At 43.7% G+C, this 14,030-nt stretch overlaps 1 long non-coding RNA gene across 1 annotated transcript in view; it reads left to right on the top strand.

Moving 5' to 3' along the window:
- Positions 1-398: 398 nt before the first annotated feature.
- Positions 399-14,030, top strand: part of LOC309584657 — a 76,257-nt gene continuing 62,625 nt past the window's right edge. Inside the window, exons 1-2 of the long non-coding RNA XR_014227259.1 lie at positions 399-419; positions 1,641-1,745. This is a non-coding gene — a long non-coding RNA (uncharacterized lncRNA). The remainder of the gene's footprint in view (positions 420-1,640; positions 1,746-14,030) is intronic.

Here is a 14,030-nt window from a genome sequence, read left to right as displayed (position 1 = left end):
GCACAGGCACCTTTGGGGTGGACTTGATGCGGTAACAAATAACAAGAAATAGTACTCGTAGCTACTACAGCCTCTTCTGCGACCTCGTATCCCGCCCTCAAGGTCGCAGCACTACACGGGGCAGATCCCTCCGCGCCCCGCGGGCACCAGGTCGACGAGCGCGGACCCGCCAAGGGGGCGGGGAACGCGAAAACGACAGGCGAGACAGCAAATCCAGACGCGGGCGACGATCCGTCGGCCCAATGGGCGTCGCGGAGGGCCTGGCTTAGTGGAGGAAGTGTCGGGGCGGACACGGGCGTTGTCCTTGGCTGACGAGAGTATTGGGGTGCTGGTCTCTCGCTCTGCTGGCGCCACTACTGTCTTCGGAAAGATCATCGGCGAGGTGTTTCCCTGGTATCGTCAGCGACGAGGACGAGGAGGTAGCCGCGGCTTTGCTCTGTGCGCGGTTCCTCTTCCCTTCCCTCCCCCCTTCCTCCCGCGCTCGCGGGCGTCTGAGCCGAGGACACCCGGTGCGCGGTGCCCGGGCGCGCGGTAGGGCGGGTGGCGGCGCTGCTGCTACGGGTGGGTGGAGGGACGGACGGGGCCTCTTTGGGTTGTGGCGCTCTCTACTGCATCATCCCCTAAGCTTGTTCGGTGCCGCACCCCCACCCCTCCGGCTGCCGCGGCGCGTACTGGGTTGCTGGTATTGTCCGGACTCGCCTCGGATGCCACCCCCACCGTGTCGTGTGCGCGCGTAGAGAAGGGCCTCCGACGGTAACTTGGTCTCAATGTGTTTCGTAATAGCATCGAAGAGGTTTCGCAGCTTCGCTGTGCTAGGCTGTGGTTCTGAACCCCCAAACTGGATTATTAGGGCAAGGAATTACGGCTTTCTCTAGTTTTTCTTTAAAAAAAAAAAAAAAAGTTAGAAAGGGGTCATCCTGTAGGCTGCAAAAGCTTCCCTGATCTTCTTTCTGTGGGGAACTGGGATCGTGATAACAGCATGCTTGCGAGGGTTACTGGTGCTGGGAACGAGAGTGAGCTGCTTAGACCGGGGGGAAAACAATGCAGCCGTTGCCTATGCGATGTTAACTTTAAGGTTATGATTTAGTTATTAAAATGCTGAAGGTTAACAGTTAAGGATGCCTTCTGCTTTGGAAGGTAGTGTTTGCGTGCAATGTAGAAGACAGACCGGTCCTATGCACTTGCAGGCTTCCTGTGATTATATGTTTGTTCAATGCTTGAGCTCCCTGTCTTGTGGGAAATGATTGGCCACTGCTCTTCCACTTCACTAACCTCTTTGCTGATTCAGTCAAGCCATTTGTCTCCTGCCTCTTCGTGGACCACATCCAATTGAAAAACTGCTTAGGAAACAATCAGCCCGAACTAAAACATACTGAAGGTTGTTAATTGCAAGTGGTGGCCCATCTCCTTGCTCCCATCGTCTTGCATGATGAATACAAATTCTGGAGGGGGCTCTGGAAATATGTTGTATTTTGGGTGTAGAAAGCATTACTATCATGCAAGAAAAATCAATGTTCGGGCTTGTGTTTTGGGTATCCGGTAATCTGCTTCTGTAGGAGTTCAGTGGGGCAGGTTGATTTGCATAAGCTATTACCTTTCTCTGAAGCCGGTTATGTTTTAACTGTTTGCTCTTCCTCCAGTGCCCTGCGTTCCGTGATCTTTCACTGCAATCTGGGACACTTTTCCTAGTCATGCCTAAGGAGCCAATTACTGGGTTGTCTGAAGCTGAAGGTTCTGGTGAATCTGTAAGTACTGTGTGAGCTTTCTGTATGCTAAACTGTACTTGTAATTAGTTCCTCGTTTACGAGACACTTTCCCATCCCCCTTTCCTTCTTGATAGGGCACAGTAGGCTACTTTGGGTTTTGTGGTGCTATAATCTTTTGCCTCTAGCTTGTAATGGAGTTGAGCTTTCTGACTAAAAGCAGTGATAAAAAGCAGTGCTCATCCCTGGGTATGTACTTCTGGTGCAAAATGCAGTGTTGTTTTGGAGCGCAGTCAGGTGCCTATTGTCATGGTTTAGAGTAAGAGTAGTAGTACTTCTAACACGGAGAAGAGGGCTTGGGGTTATTGGCAGGTCAGGAGCAAGGAAGGGCAAAGCTGGTTGAGAGGTGCTGGATGCTTTGCTTTTAGCTATGAAAGTCAAGTTCAAAGACTTTGTAAACTCATGCAAAAGGCAGCCTAAAGTTCATTTTCCACCAGGATTGCTTATGTTGCCTGAATACACAATGGGGGCTTTAACCCAGAGCCAAATTCAGCATCAGTGGCTGTTTTGTAGTCCATTGCCGTGTAGCTTGATAAAATTGCCTAGCTCTCTTTTGCCCCTCTAGTGTACATAATTGGTCTTTTTTGCTTTGCTTGAAAAGCACCAGTTGTGAACAGGCGGACGCACATTAATTTGAAGCGTAATGGTTGAATTGCTAGGAATTGCTTGCTGCTTTCTCTGGGTGGTTCTCTGCTCTCATTCCTTCCCTTCCTGCCCTCTCCCTTTTTTGTTCCTTTTTATTTTACTTATTTATGGGTTTGTACTTCCTTCTCCAGCTTCTTGGGCATGTAATGATTGTTGGCGAGATGTGTGTTGCTCACCTGGGCCTGACCAATGGATTCCGGATGGTTGTGGATGAAGGGCCCGAGGGTGGGCAGTCTGTCTATCGCATACATCTACCTATTCTGGGTGGCCGTCAGTTAGATTGGCCAGCTGGCTAAGGCTTTTGCACCACAAGAGTTGCTGCACTTGTACAAATTGCCACTGAATGGATTTCATCTGTTGCCTGTCAATCTAGCAGCTTTCAGTGTGTAATTTTTTGTGCCGTGTGTCTGTGGAAGGTAATAAAAGCTTTGAGCAGCAGTTGCACAATAAAGATTTGTCATGGGGATATCATCTCCGTCTTGCGCGTCTTACTGAGGGGAAGTAGTTCTGCAAGTTCAAACGGTGTCTTCCCAGAGTGCAAGTATGTGGAATGTTTCAGCCTGATAACAGCATTCCATCAATAGTGATTTTTCTTTTCATTTGAAGCGTGACACTGGAAGTGCTTAGCACATCTTCCACGTCTTTTTGGAAGCAAATTCTTATCTCTTTGGCAGTGGTACAGTCAACATATGGAAAGCTCATGTAGGCTTCTGCTAAAACTCTACAATATACTGTATGTGAGGCTACAGGCATGCTGTCCAAGGGTGGTTTTGGCATGGTGCAATGTGTTGGGAGCATCCACCTCCTGCTGGAGTGCTTTTTCAATGGCTTTGTGATAAGGCCCCATTGATATCCCTTTTCTGGTGAGGAGGGATATGGTAGGAGAAAACAATTGGTCTGACTGGCAGCTGTGGTTCTTCCACAGCACAGTGGAATCTCTCTTTTGTCACTTTGGGTCAGCTGTCCTGGCTCTGTCCCCTCCCTACCTCTTGCCCACCCCTAGCTTTCTAGACTCTGGGGGTGGTTGGAGTGACAGCCTCCATGCTGTGGGAGCAGTGCTCCGCAGTAGCAGTGGTTTGTTGTCAATACCCTTCTATCTACAACTGCAAAGCAGGGCACTATGAGGGCTATGATGGGGTAAGTTACCTCTATCACAGCCAGACCCAAACCAAAACTACAATACAGTGAGACAGCAAATTTCAGCTAGCTTTAACAGCTATTACAAAAGGGAGGTGGGCATGGGAAAGTCGGGCAGTCCTTCACTGCCCTTGAACCCTATGTTACTGAGACAACGTGAGACACCCAGTGAAAGGCATTTTCATCACTTCAGTAGTCCCAAGCGACTGGGTGAAGTTTGGTGATGCGTATGTGTAGGTAACCCACGGACTTCACCTTTCTTTAATCTTCCTGGGGAAGAGATAGAAATGATTTACCTGAAGTAGATGGAAACTGCACTGGTGCAGTGTTTGCTTACTGAATGATTGAGGTGGGCAATGTCTATATAAACTCAGTAAGGTATCTAGAAAGTCTTCCTGCTTTCAGGGGGGCGGGGGAATTTTGGAGAAGCTGGTTATGGCTTAATACATTCCAAGACTGAGTTATTGCCATAGGCTTTAGAAGTCTGTCGCCTTGTGGAATTCTATATCTCACCTCACAGTCAAGGTTGCTGATACTTAGCTCCAAACCAGAGAGAGCCAAGGGTTATGAAACCAAGATCCACTGGAGAATTGTAGGATCCTAGACCAACCCAGGTTGGAAGGGACCTTGCAAGATCATCTGGTCCAGCCTTTTGTGGGTAAGGGAACCTAAATGTGATTATCTAGCACCCTGTCCAATTGCATCTTGAAAACCTCCAGCAATGGGGAGTGGTGCAACTTGTGCCTGTTGTCCCTTGTGTTTTCCATGTGACTCCTTGTGAGGAGAGAGCCTCTGTCTTCTTTGTACCCTCCCTTGAATTACTGGAATACTGTGAGGAGGTTCCCCCTGAGCCTAGGCAGGTGCCTAACCTACTGCAACTAATTCCTTTGTCATTGCTAGCCTTCATGCAGCCCATAGCTGCTTTCAGATGTTCCTCCACAGCTTTTGGATCCCTGCCGAGCCCATTTGTCCAAGAACTTAGGACTTTGACTTATTCCATGCTTCTGTAAGTATTCGCTGATATCACTTTCCATCCTTCCTACTGCGCCTATGTCGGAGACTGAAATGTTATGGTTTATGGCTTAAAGATTTTTTATGAAGGATTTAGTCCATTAAAACTGTATAATGAAGCTGCACCACCAAAGCCTACCCTGAATGGGCCTCCTGACTTAAACCCTGAACTAGGAGTTAAACCGCCTAAGGCATAGAGATAAGAAAAGTGACACTATTGTTCAAAGCACCTGGGAAGTAATGGATAAGACTGAAAGAACATCTAAGGCAGGGCCCAGCCTAGCAGCTTCAGGGTTGAGGCTATAGCCCCAGGCTTATCTGCTGCTAGGTTTGCACAGACACCCCTCCCCAACCCAGGTAGGAGGAGGAGAGGTTTTGGGTGTATGGCAAAAAACCTCTGGTCAGAGGCAGAGAACGCCCATCCTCCACTACACAAACTGGCCCAGCTAAAGGGGCCCCCCACCCTGGAAAAGCCACATCTATGGGACAGTCACATGAGGGGCAGCTGAGGGGGTATCATGGTCCATCAAAGGATCCCCTCCAAGGGGTTCCCAGACCCTGCACCAGAGCACTGCACGTGATGCAAAATGATGCAACTAATCCAAAGTCTTGCAAGAGACAGTGTCAAACTTCCCCCCCCTCAGGGGAGGCTCCTGGGCATTCCTGCCTTGCCCAAACGTATATTAATCCATTGGATTCTATGCTTTTTGGCCGGGGACCCTCACCACCAAGACCAGATGGAGGGGAACAACAAGACGTCGTTGGAACCCACGGAGTGGTGATATGTTTCTACTTCATCTGTCTCTGTCACTCTTCCTGTCCCCTCCCACACACCTCTTTTTCTATTTCTTTCTTTTTTCTCTTTCTTTCTCTTTTCCTCTTTTACTGTTAAATAAAATATATCAATGTCGGCGCCTTATCCAAGAGATGGGACAGTCACGGTTATCACGATTTATTACTTGAAAAATCAACAAGGCATCAGTCTCAAAGGCCGTAATTTAGTAACACATCGCCATAACTGCAGACAGTCACAGGTTTCAGGGTTACATGGCAATTTATAACTTTTTGGTCCAATGAGCAATTAACACGAAACTTTGTTTTGACTTTATAACCTATCACCTTTGGTATTTTTTACTGCATTGCGTCTGTTTCACAACCAATTACTTGATAGCTCATGTACACACATATACTTCTATTATAACATCTACATTCTTAAACTATAAAATCACATTACTATATTTAAGAACCCTTCACCATATCACCCAATACATTTTCTTACTTATAACTATAGAAACACAGGTTTATAATTCTTCTGCTTAAAGTCTGTATACCTTTGCCATTACATCAGTCCAAGCTCTTTCCAGGGCTGTAAATCAAAATCGTTAATGCCTGTGGAAGTTTCTGTTTCCCACATCTCCCCCTCCTCTGTGCACTAAAAAAACTCCATTAATAGATTTATCAATCATCCATTGTACACATTGGAACAAACAAGGCACCATTATTAGTATTGCTATTATGACTACTAAAATGTAAAGACCTGTTGTAAGACATTTCTTTAACCATGGTGTTAAATTCCATCCACTAAACAAATCATCCAGCCAAGTTCTATCATCAATTCTTATTTTTGATACACCCTCTTTAAGTTGTTGTATGCTCTTATGAATAGACTCTGAATGATCGGACAGATTCATACAACACATCCCTTCAAAGTCCTCACACCCATGTCCATGGGCTAACAAAAGAAAATCAATGGCTGCTCTGTTTTGCAAAGTTGCATGCCTCACACCTTTGACATCTGCTAAGAAGCCACTCAATGCAAGTGGCATTAGATTGTTTACTCAGCCAACATCCTAATCGATCTAATTGCTTTAATGCAACTGCTGAAGCAAATGGTGGCAAAAGAAGAGATGCTGTAAATCTTTTCCCAAAACTCCATGGATTGAAATCATCTTTACACTCTGGTCCATATTGATGGGTAAAAGATCTTTTTCCTCTGTGTCTAATGCTGACAATTCTTTTCATATTAGGAGTTAACAATGTAAGCTTCCCTAAAGTATACGGACCACCCTTAATGTTTGAAGGGATAGCAGGCCATGCTCTGTTTCCACAAACAAAAAACATTCCTTGTGGTAGTTGAACAGAACTAAATGTAGATGGACCTACAGAAGTATCATTACACCAAAAGGAGTGGTTCTTATACACAGGGTGATGTGGAGAGACATCTCTCACCACTGACTGTTCTCTGTAGAACTGAATTTGACACAGAATTTTACAGAACCAAGGAGTTCTAATTCTTGAGGTTCAACAGAGGCTTTAGGAAGATAGGGTGTCCACCAACCCCATGTATTTACTGGAGTATAGTATTCCTACACTTTTGACTCAGCGAAGGTGCCTCGTATAGATTCATTAACTCTTTGGTATTGGCCAGTTTTGTACTGGTACACTGACTAAGCAAGTTGAAAATGGATTTTCTGGAGTTGTAGTAGACAAACAGAGAGTATCCAAACCTGAAACGTTAGCTAAAGTCACCCAAACATTGGTTCTGGGTTGATTAACTGGCAAAGCTACACCACTAAAAGCAAACAAAACAAACAAGGCAAAAAACAAATTTAACATCTGATTAAATTCCATGTTTCTTTAAAGCTATCTTTTGGCAAAAGACTCTTTTCTTAAATTTTAATTTTCAAACGAATTTCTAAGAATATTCTTTTATATTTTCTCAATTTTGTCTGAACATCACCTAATGATGAGGCACAAAGGTACTTCGTGCCTTCTTTTAAATAGGAAGGTGAGGATTATTTGCCAAAAGAGCTTTACGATATTCTTCTTTTTCACACTCTTTATATTGGCATAAACCCCAAAGTTCACAGTTTTAGCAATAAAAACAAGAGATTGCAGGCATGAGTTGTAGTCTCTGCATAGTTCACGTCTGTGTACTTTCTTCTTTACTCGTAGAGTTGTCAACGTGTTTCTGCACGTGGTATGGCTTCACGTTCTTCACAGGAAGCCACCTGGGTCCCGTACCTGTAGAAACACAAGCAAACCCTTTGCCCCAGGTTATTAGAGAAAATGGACCTTCAGTTTGTCCTGTTTCTGGATTTCTGATTAGAACTAAAGGATTTTCCTTTAATTTTGCATGTGTGCTGTTAGAAAAATGCCTAAATATTGGAGGATCAGGCTCTGCAGAAGAACCATTAAAAAAATTATAAATATGCAAGGCTTTACTTAATCGCATCTGTGGTGTTGCCTGTGCTACATCTCCTTTTTGCTGGTCTAAAATGCATTTTAAAGAATGATGTGTCTTTTCTACAATTGCCTGACTCGTGGGAGAATAAGGAATACCAAAAGTGTGGCGCATACCCCAATTCATTAAAAATGTGGCTACTTTTTGAGCTGTATAAGCAGGACCATTATCTGTTCTTATTTCTTGAGGCACTCCTAGAGAAGCAAAAGCCTGCAAAAAGTGCTGACATGCGTGACTTGCTGTTTCTCCTGTGTGTACAGAAGCAAAAACTGCATTGGAAAATGTATCCACTGACAGATGGATATTTTTATATTTTCTAAAAGATGGGTATTTGGTGATATCTGTTTGCCACAATTGCAAGCTCTGCAGTCCTCGAGGGTTAACCGCTCCTGTGGAAACAGGGGGCTGCACCAGTTGACAATCTGGGCAGGTATTTACAATTGCTCTAGCCTGATCTCTGGAAAGATGAAACATTCGCATAAGACCCTGTGCATTCTGATGAAAAAAGGCATGACTCAGCTTCGCCTGTTCAAAAATATTAGGTAGGGTGTTCACTATGGCTACTGTTAACTTATGAGCCCTGGAGTTGCCTTCTGCCAGGAATCCTGGAAGCCACGAGTGAGCTCTAATATGAGAGACAAAATATTGATTAGTTCTGCTTTGCACAATCGTATAAAGACATGTAAGATAACAACACAGAGCATCATTACAACATCTTTCAAAACTGATCCTTCTAGTCTTTTAACTATATTAGAAACATAAGCAGAGTCTGTAATCACATTAAAAGGTTCCTGAAAAAGCTGAAATGCTCTGACTACTGCTGCAAGCTCAACCACTTGTGTTGAACCTTCTATTGTTTGGGTATCTGATTTCCATGCTTTAGTTTCTGGATCTTGCCATACTATCACTGATCTATGTTTTTTTCCTGACCCACTGGTAAATAGCATTACAGCATTCAAAGGCACTTCACTTAACAGAGGTTTTTCTCTGAAGCTTAACTTTGCCTGTAATGGCTAGGAAAATAAATAGAACAGGTACCTGAATAATTCAACAATGCAATTTGCAGATCTGATTTTTATAATGCCCAATCAAAATACTGCTTCTTCAAAGATAAATAAATTACTGCAAAATCTTTGCCTGTCATAGCTAACAGCCTTGCTCTACCTCTGATTATAAGTTATGCTAACATCGCCATTGTCGTGAAGATTGTTTTTGGAGACCTGTAAGGTAAAAAGACCCATTCTATTATTTGCAAAGAATCTTTGGCAGAGGCATCCCATTGAAATATAAGACCATACAACTGCATTTTTTCTCCTAATACTGCAAGAAAAAATGGTTGTGAAATAATACAACAATGTGCTTGTCTTTTCTGAAATGCTTCTGCCACTCTGTCAAGAGCTTTTTGAGCCTCAGGTGTAAGTCCTTGGAGACGTAATGTCACAGTCTCCTCTTAGCAAGTCAAAAACTGGAGCAAGTTCATCATTGGTGATTCCTAATGTAGATCTGATCCAATTTATTTCTCCCAAAAGCTGCTGCAAATCCTGCAAGGTATTAATTTTAATTCGAAGCTGTATTTTCTGTGGCATAATAGCTCGTTCTGTCATTTTCCATCCCAAATATCCCCACAGTGGAGTTTCCTGTATTTTTGATGTAGAAATCTCAAGTCCAGCATTTTTAATCTCTGCAATAACACTGTCAGGAGCTTCCTCCATCTCCTTTTGTGTTGGTGCCGAAAATCAACAGATCATCCATATGGTGTAAAATTTTTGCTTGAGGATGTTTCTGTCTAGCTGGAGATAAAGCTTTTGCCACAAACCACTGACATATAGTAGGTAAATTTTTCATTCCCTGAGGAAGCACAACCCAGTGATACCTTAACAGTGGTTCCTGTCTATTAATACTTGGGACAGAGAATGCAAAACGTGGGGCATCATCTGGGTGAAGTGGAATATTGAAAAAACAGTCTTTTAAATCAATGATAACTAAAGGCCAATCTCTTGGGATCATAGAGAGAGAAGGAAGTCCAGGCTGAATAGGTCCCATATCTTCAATCACTTCTAGGCACCTTGTGGACTACCCACAGGTTCAACTTGCAGAAGTGCCTTTCTGGCTGCATCTTTGATATCACCAAGGACCGCTCTCACCAGGTCTCCTTGATCTTCTGCCCTGTCATGAGGTGGGTCCCCTGCCAGATGTGCAAGCATCAGGGCTGCATTAGGGCCTCCTGCATAACTCTCTATGAGCTTTTCGAGGAGTCTGCGCCATCTTAAGTCCCACAATATGTACTGTGAATCGGTCAGAATCATTAAAGAAATATTTTTACAGTCAAAAGGTGTCAAGTCCAAATGACTGAAAATCCCCTTTAACAACTGCTTGAAATAGGGAGAACCTAAGCCACACTCCTTTATTGCCTTCCTTAAGTCCTTAATGTCATCATGTGAGATAGCCTCCCATCTTGGGTTTGCTCCTGCTTTCCCATATTTTATTAGCAGTGCCAAAAACTATTTATGAGCTAAAGCGATATCACCCTCTTTAATTACTTTATGATGTATAGCATGCCAGTTTGCAAGACAGGGTTTCTTTCCAGAATTCCTTTCTTTGTGAGAAGAAAAGGAATTCCGCATTTCAGCAGAAGAAAGCTGATTTATATCTTGAAGATCTAAATCAAATTCATCTTCTGATGTAGAACATTCATCCTGAATTTGCATATCTGCCCTCAGATTAAGATTTTCCGGGTGTAATTCCACAGCGTCCATGTTTTTTTCTGTCATTTCTGGAGTCATTTCCGGGGACTCCCCCCCTTCTGCTTGTGGGCAGACTTCCCCCCCGCCCCCACCTTTCGGGTGCAATATTACAAGCGGCCAAAGAGGGCGACTGCTTGTTGCGCAGTTAAAATTCCAGAGATAAAGTCAGCAGTAAAAAAGGTCATTAAATATCTCTATTAGTACCCTACATGTAGGTAGGAGGGAAGCTGCAATTTTATCTCGTTTAGTAGCAAGGTCAAAAAGCTGAATACCAACAGAATCCCAGAGTGCTTTACGGAGCGGAGCTATCAGCTCGGATTGAGGATAGTTTTTTAAAACCCAAAGCAATAAATCCTTCAGTTCTTGCTTCAGAACTGACCTGGAATGTAACCTTATTAAAGTCTTCAGCTTAGTATAAACATCTCTTTGCTCTTTTGAGATATTTTGACCCATCTCTCATCCCCACGGCTCTCACCTGATTCACTCACAGATGAATTCTTCTAACAAAACGTCAATAGGATGTTGAACCAGTGATATCCAGTAAGCTTCCTTTCAGCTTTGTTTAGGTTTGGATAACCCTTCCTTTCAGGGTACGATTGATACTTCTCACATCAGTCGGGGTGGCTTCCGACGTTTCTTCCGACCTTGTCTTCAATAAATCCGCCTCACCGGCGCACTAATTGTCGGCGCCTTATCCAAGAGATGGGACAGTCACGGTTATCATGATTTATTACTTGAAAAATCAACAAGGCATCAGTCTCAAAGGCCGTAATTTAGTAACACATCGCCATAACTGCAGACAGTCACAGGTTTCAGGGTTACATGGCAATTTATAACTTTTTGGTCCAATGAGCAATTAACACGAAACTTTGTTTTGACTTTATAACCTATCACCTTTGGTATTTTTTACTGCATTGCATCTGTTTCACAACCAATTACTTGATAGCTCACGTACACACATATACTTCTATTATAACATCTACATTCTTAACTTAAACTATAAAATCATATTACTATATTTAAGAACCCTTCACCATATCACCCAATACATTTTCTTATAACTATAGAAACACAGGTTTATAATTCTTCTGCCTAAAGTCTGTATACCTTTGCCATTACATCAATCCAAGCTCTTTCCAGGGCTGTAAATCAAAATCATTAATGCCTGTGGAAGTTTCTGCTTCTCTGTTTCCCACATATCAATTTTTTGGTATCAACATTTATCCTCATTTGCTTTTAATCACGTTTTGGGGAATATTTTGAACCTCAGGATTCTATCCATAATCCACAGAGAGCTCACTTTGCTCATTTGTGATTAGAGCGGATTGCAACAGCCAATCAGTGCGAATGAGTGTTTTAGGTCACTTAAAGTGATGCCTTTTCCTGGTCTTAAAATCAAGAGTCAAACACGGTTTGAAGGGAAAAAGGGATTTTACCTTGGTATTTATTTTAAGGATCCTTAGGTGCACTACATCCAGGTCGAATGCACTGAAATGCACACCACAATGTACACACCCAAAAGATCTGGTCTAACATTATAGGTCTTACTAATTAGCATATCTATCAAAGATTCCCCAATGAGAGGCTTGAATGAGCCCCCCCCCCCCCCCCCCCCCCCATGGAACCTTCCCCTGGATGGTTCTATCTTAGTTTACAAAATGTGTTATGGAGAGGACCTTGGGGTCTGGGACACACTAACCCCTACCTACGAAGCTTCTAAAATGTTTAGTCTCTCAGCTTGACAAACAAGTCCAAGAATGTAGGCAAAAAACCACTAAGAATACAGAAGTTATAAAAAGGTATAAAAGGGGTACAGAAGAAAAGGCAAAAAATCATCATGGCATCAAAAGAATCACTGGCAAAGGTATCAGCAAAATCAGGTTTAATATAAAAGTGAAAGCACGACAAAGTTCTTTGGCAAGGTTTACTCTACTACTTACTAGATAGCTTTTTCATTGGTAGCTAGAAAACAGTGTTTTGGCCACTGCTGAGCAGTGTTGGTACAGCATCAGTGCTGTCTCTCCAACATTCTGCCCCCCCATCAGTAGGCTGGGGGTGGGCAAGATCCTGGGAGGGGACACAACTAGGCCAGCTGATCCAAACTGGACAGAGGGATATTCCATACCGTATGATGTCAGCTGAGAAATAAAAGCTAAGTACAAGAGAAGAAAGGAGGCGCATTCATTATTTATGATGTTTGCCTTTCCAGGCAACCGCTACACGTGTTAAAGCCCTGCTTCCCGAAAAGTGGCCAGGCAGCACTTGCTGATGGGAACTAGAGGATGGAATTATTTTCTTTTTCCTATTTGCTTGTTAAAACGCAAATTTCTGTTTTGCTTTAGCAAACTGCTTTATTGCAACATACAAGTTGTTTTCCATCTTATTTTCTCTCTGTGTCAAGGTGAGAAATGGGAGTGATAGAGAAGCTAGGTGGGCACCTGGCATCCAGCCAAGGCCACCCCTCCACAATCCTTTTTGGTGCCCAACATGGGCCGAGACAACAGCAGGTTTATATCTTGCATGCCATAGTAATAGTAGTTGTTGAGTAGCAAACTCCTGTGTGGGACATGGAGTTTGTCAGGTATGCTGCTTATCTGTTTTGTTGAGTTTGGGAACATGTTAATACAAATGATGGCTCTGTGCTTTGCTGTGGCATTGATGGCTTTGTTGTGCTGGGGTAGGTATTTTCTGGGGATGATGAGGGAATCCCTCTCCCTACCTGGGATTGATGTGGATGGTTTTAGAATGCAGGCTCCCGTGTTCATCCTTCTGTATGCTGTTGAAAACTATTAATACTATTAACTAATACTGTTGGTAAACTATGGGATTTGTGGAATCCTGGTGTCATCCTGCTGTAAGTCAAAACAAACTGTAGGTGAGGAGATACTGAAATGTGCCCTGAAGCGGCTGGTCCCTGGGTGGCAGTGTGTGTGGAAGGATTTGAGCAGGTACCTAGAGTGATTATCATCTCCCATTGCCTGGGACTTTACACCTGAACGGGTAATGAACCCTGGCAAACTGACGCATCACCAGATAGAAGGCTGCCTTGCCTACCCCAATGAAACCCAGCAGCTTCTCATCCTGTATTGGGGCCTGGCCTGTGCCTATTGAGCCACAGTTCAGTACTGTCAGAAGACTGTGGCTAAGGCAGGGACCCAAACAACAACAACAACTACAGTAATTGCCCCCAGAAGTGACAAAGAAAAGGCAGATAACGAGAGCCAAGGAGTGATCAGCAAGACTCACTGGCCTTTAATTAGTCCTATATGGCCAGTGCAGAAGTCTGATGGAGGGTGGAGGTTAACAGTAGACCATCGTGGCCTGAAGGAAGTAATGCCCCCACTGAGTGCTGCTGTACAGGACATATTAGAGCTCCAATATGAACTGGAGTCAAAGGCAGCCAGGTGGTATGCTGCACTTGGCATTATCAATGCATTTTTCTCAATTCCTTTGGCAGCAGAGTGCAGACCACGGTTTGCTTTCATG

This window comes from Coloeus monedula, assembly GCF_965178545.1.
Source record: "Coloeus monedula genome assembly, chromosome: W".
In the NCBI taxonomy this organism is placed as follows: domain Eukaryota; kingdom Metazoa; phylum Chordata; class Aves; order Passeriformes; family Corvidae; genus Coloeus; species Coloeus monedula.
The sequence above is the reverse complement of the archived record's forward strand: the minus strand, read 5'-3'. Positions and strand labels throughout refer to the sequence as shown.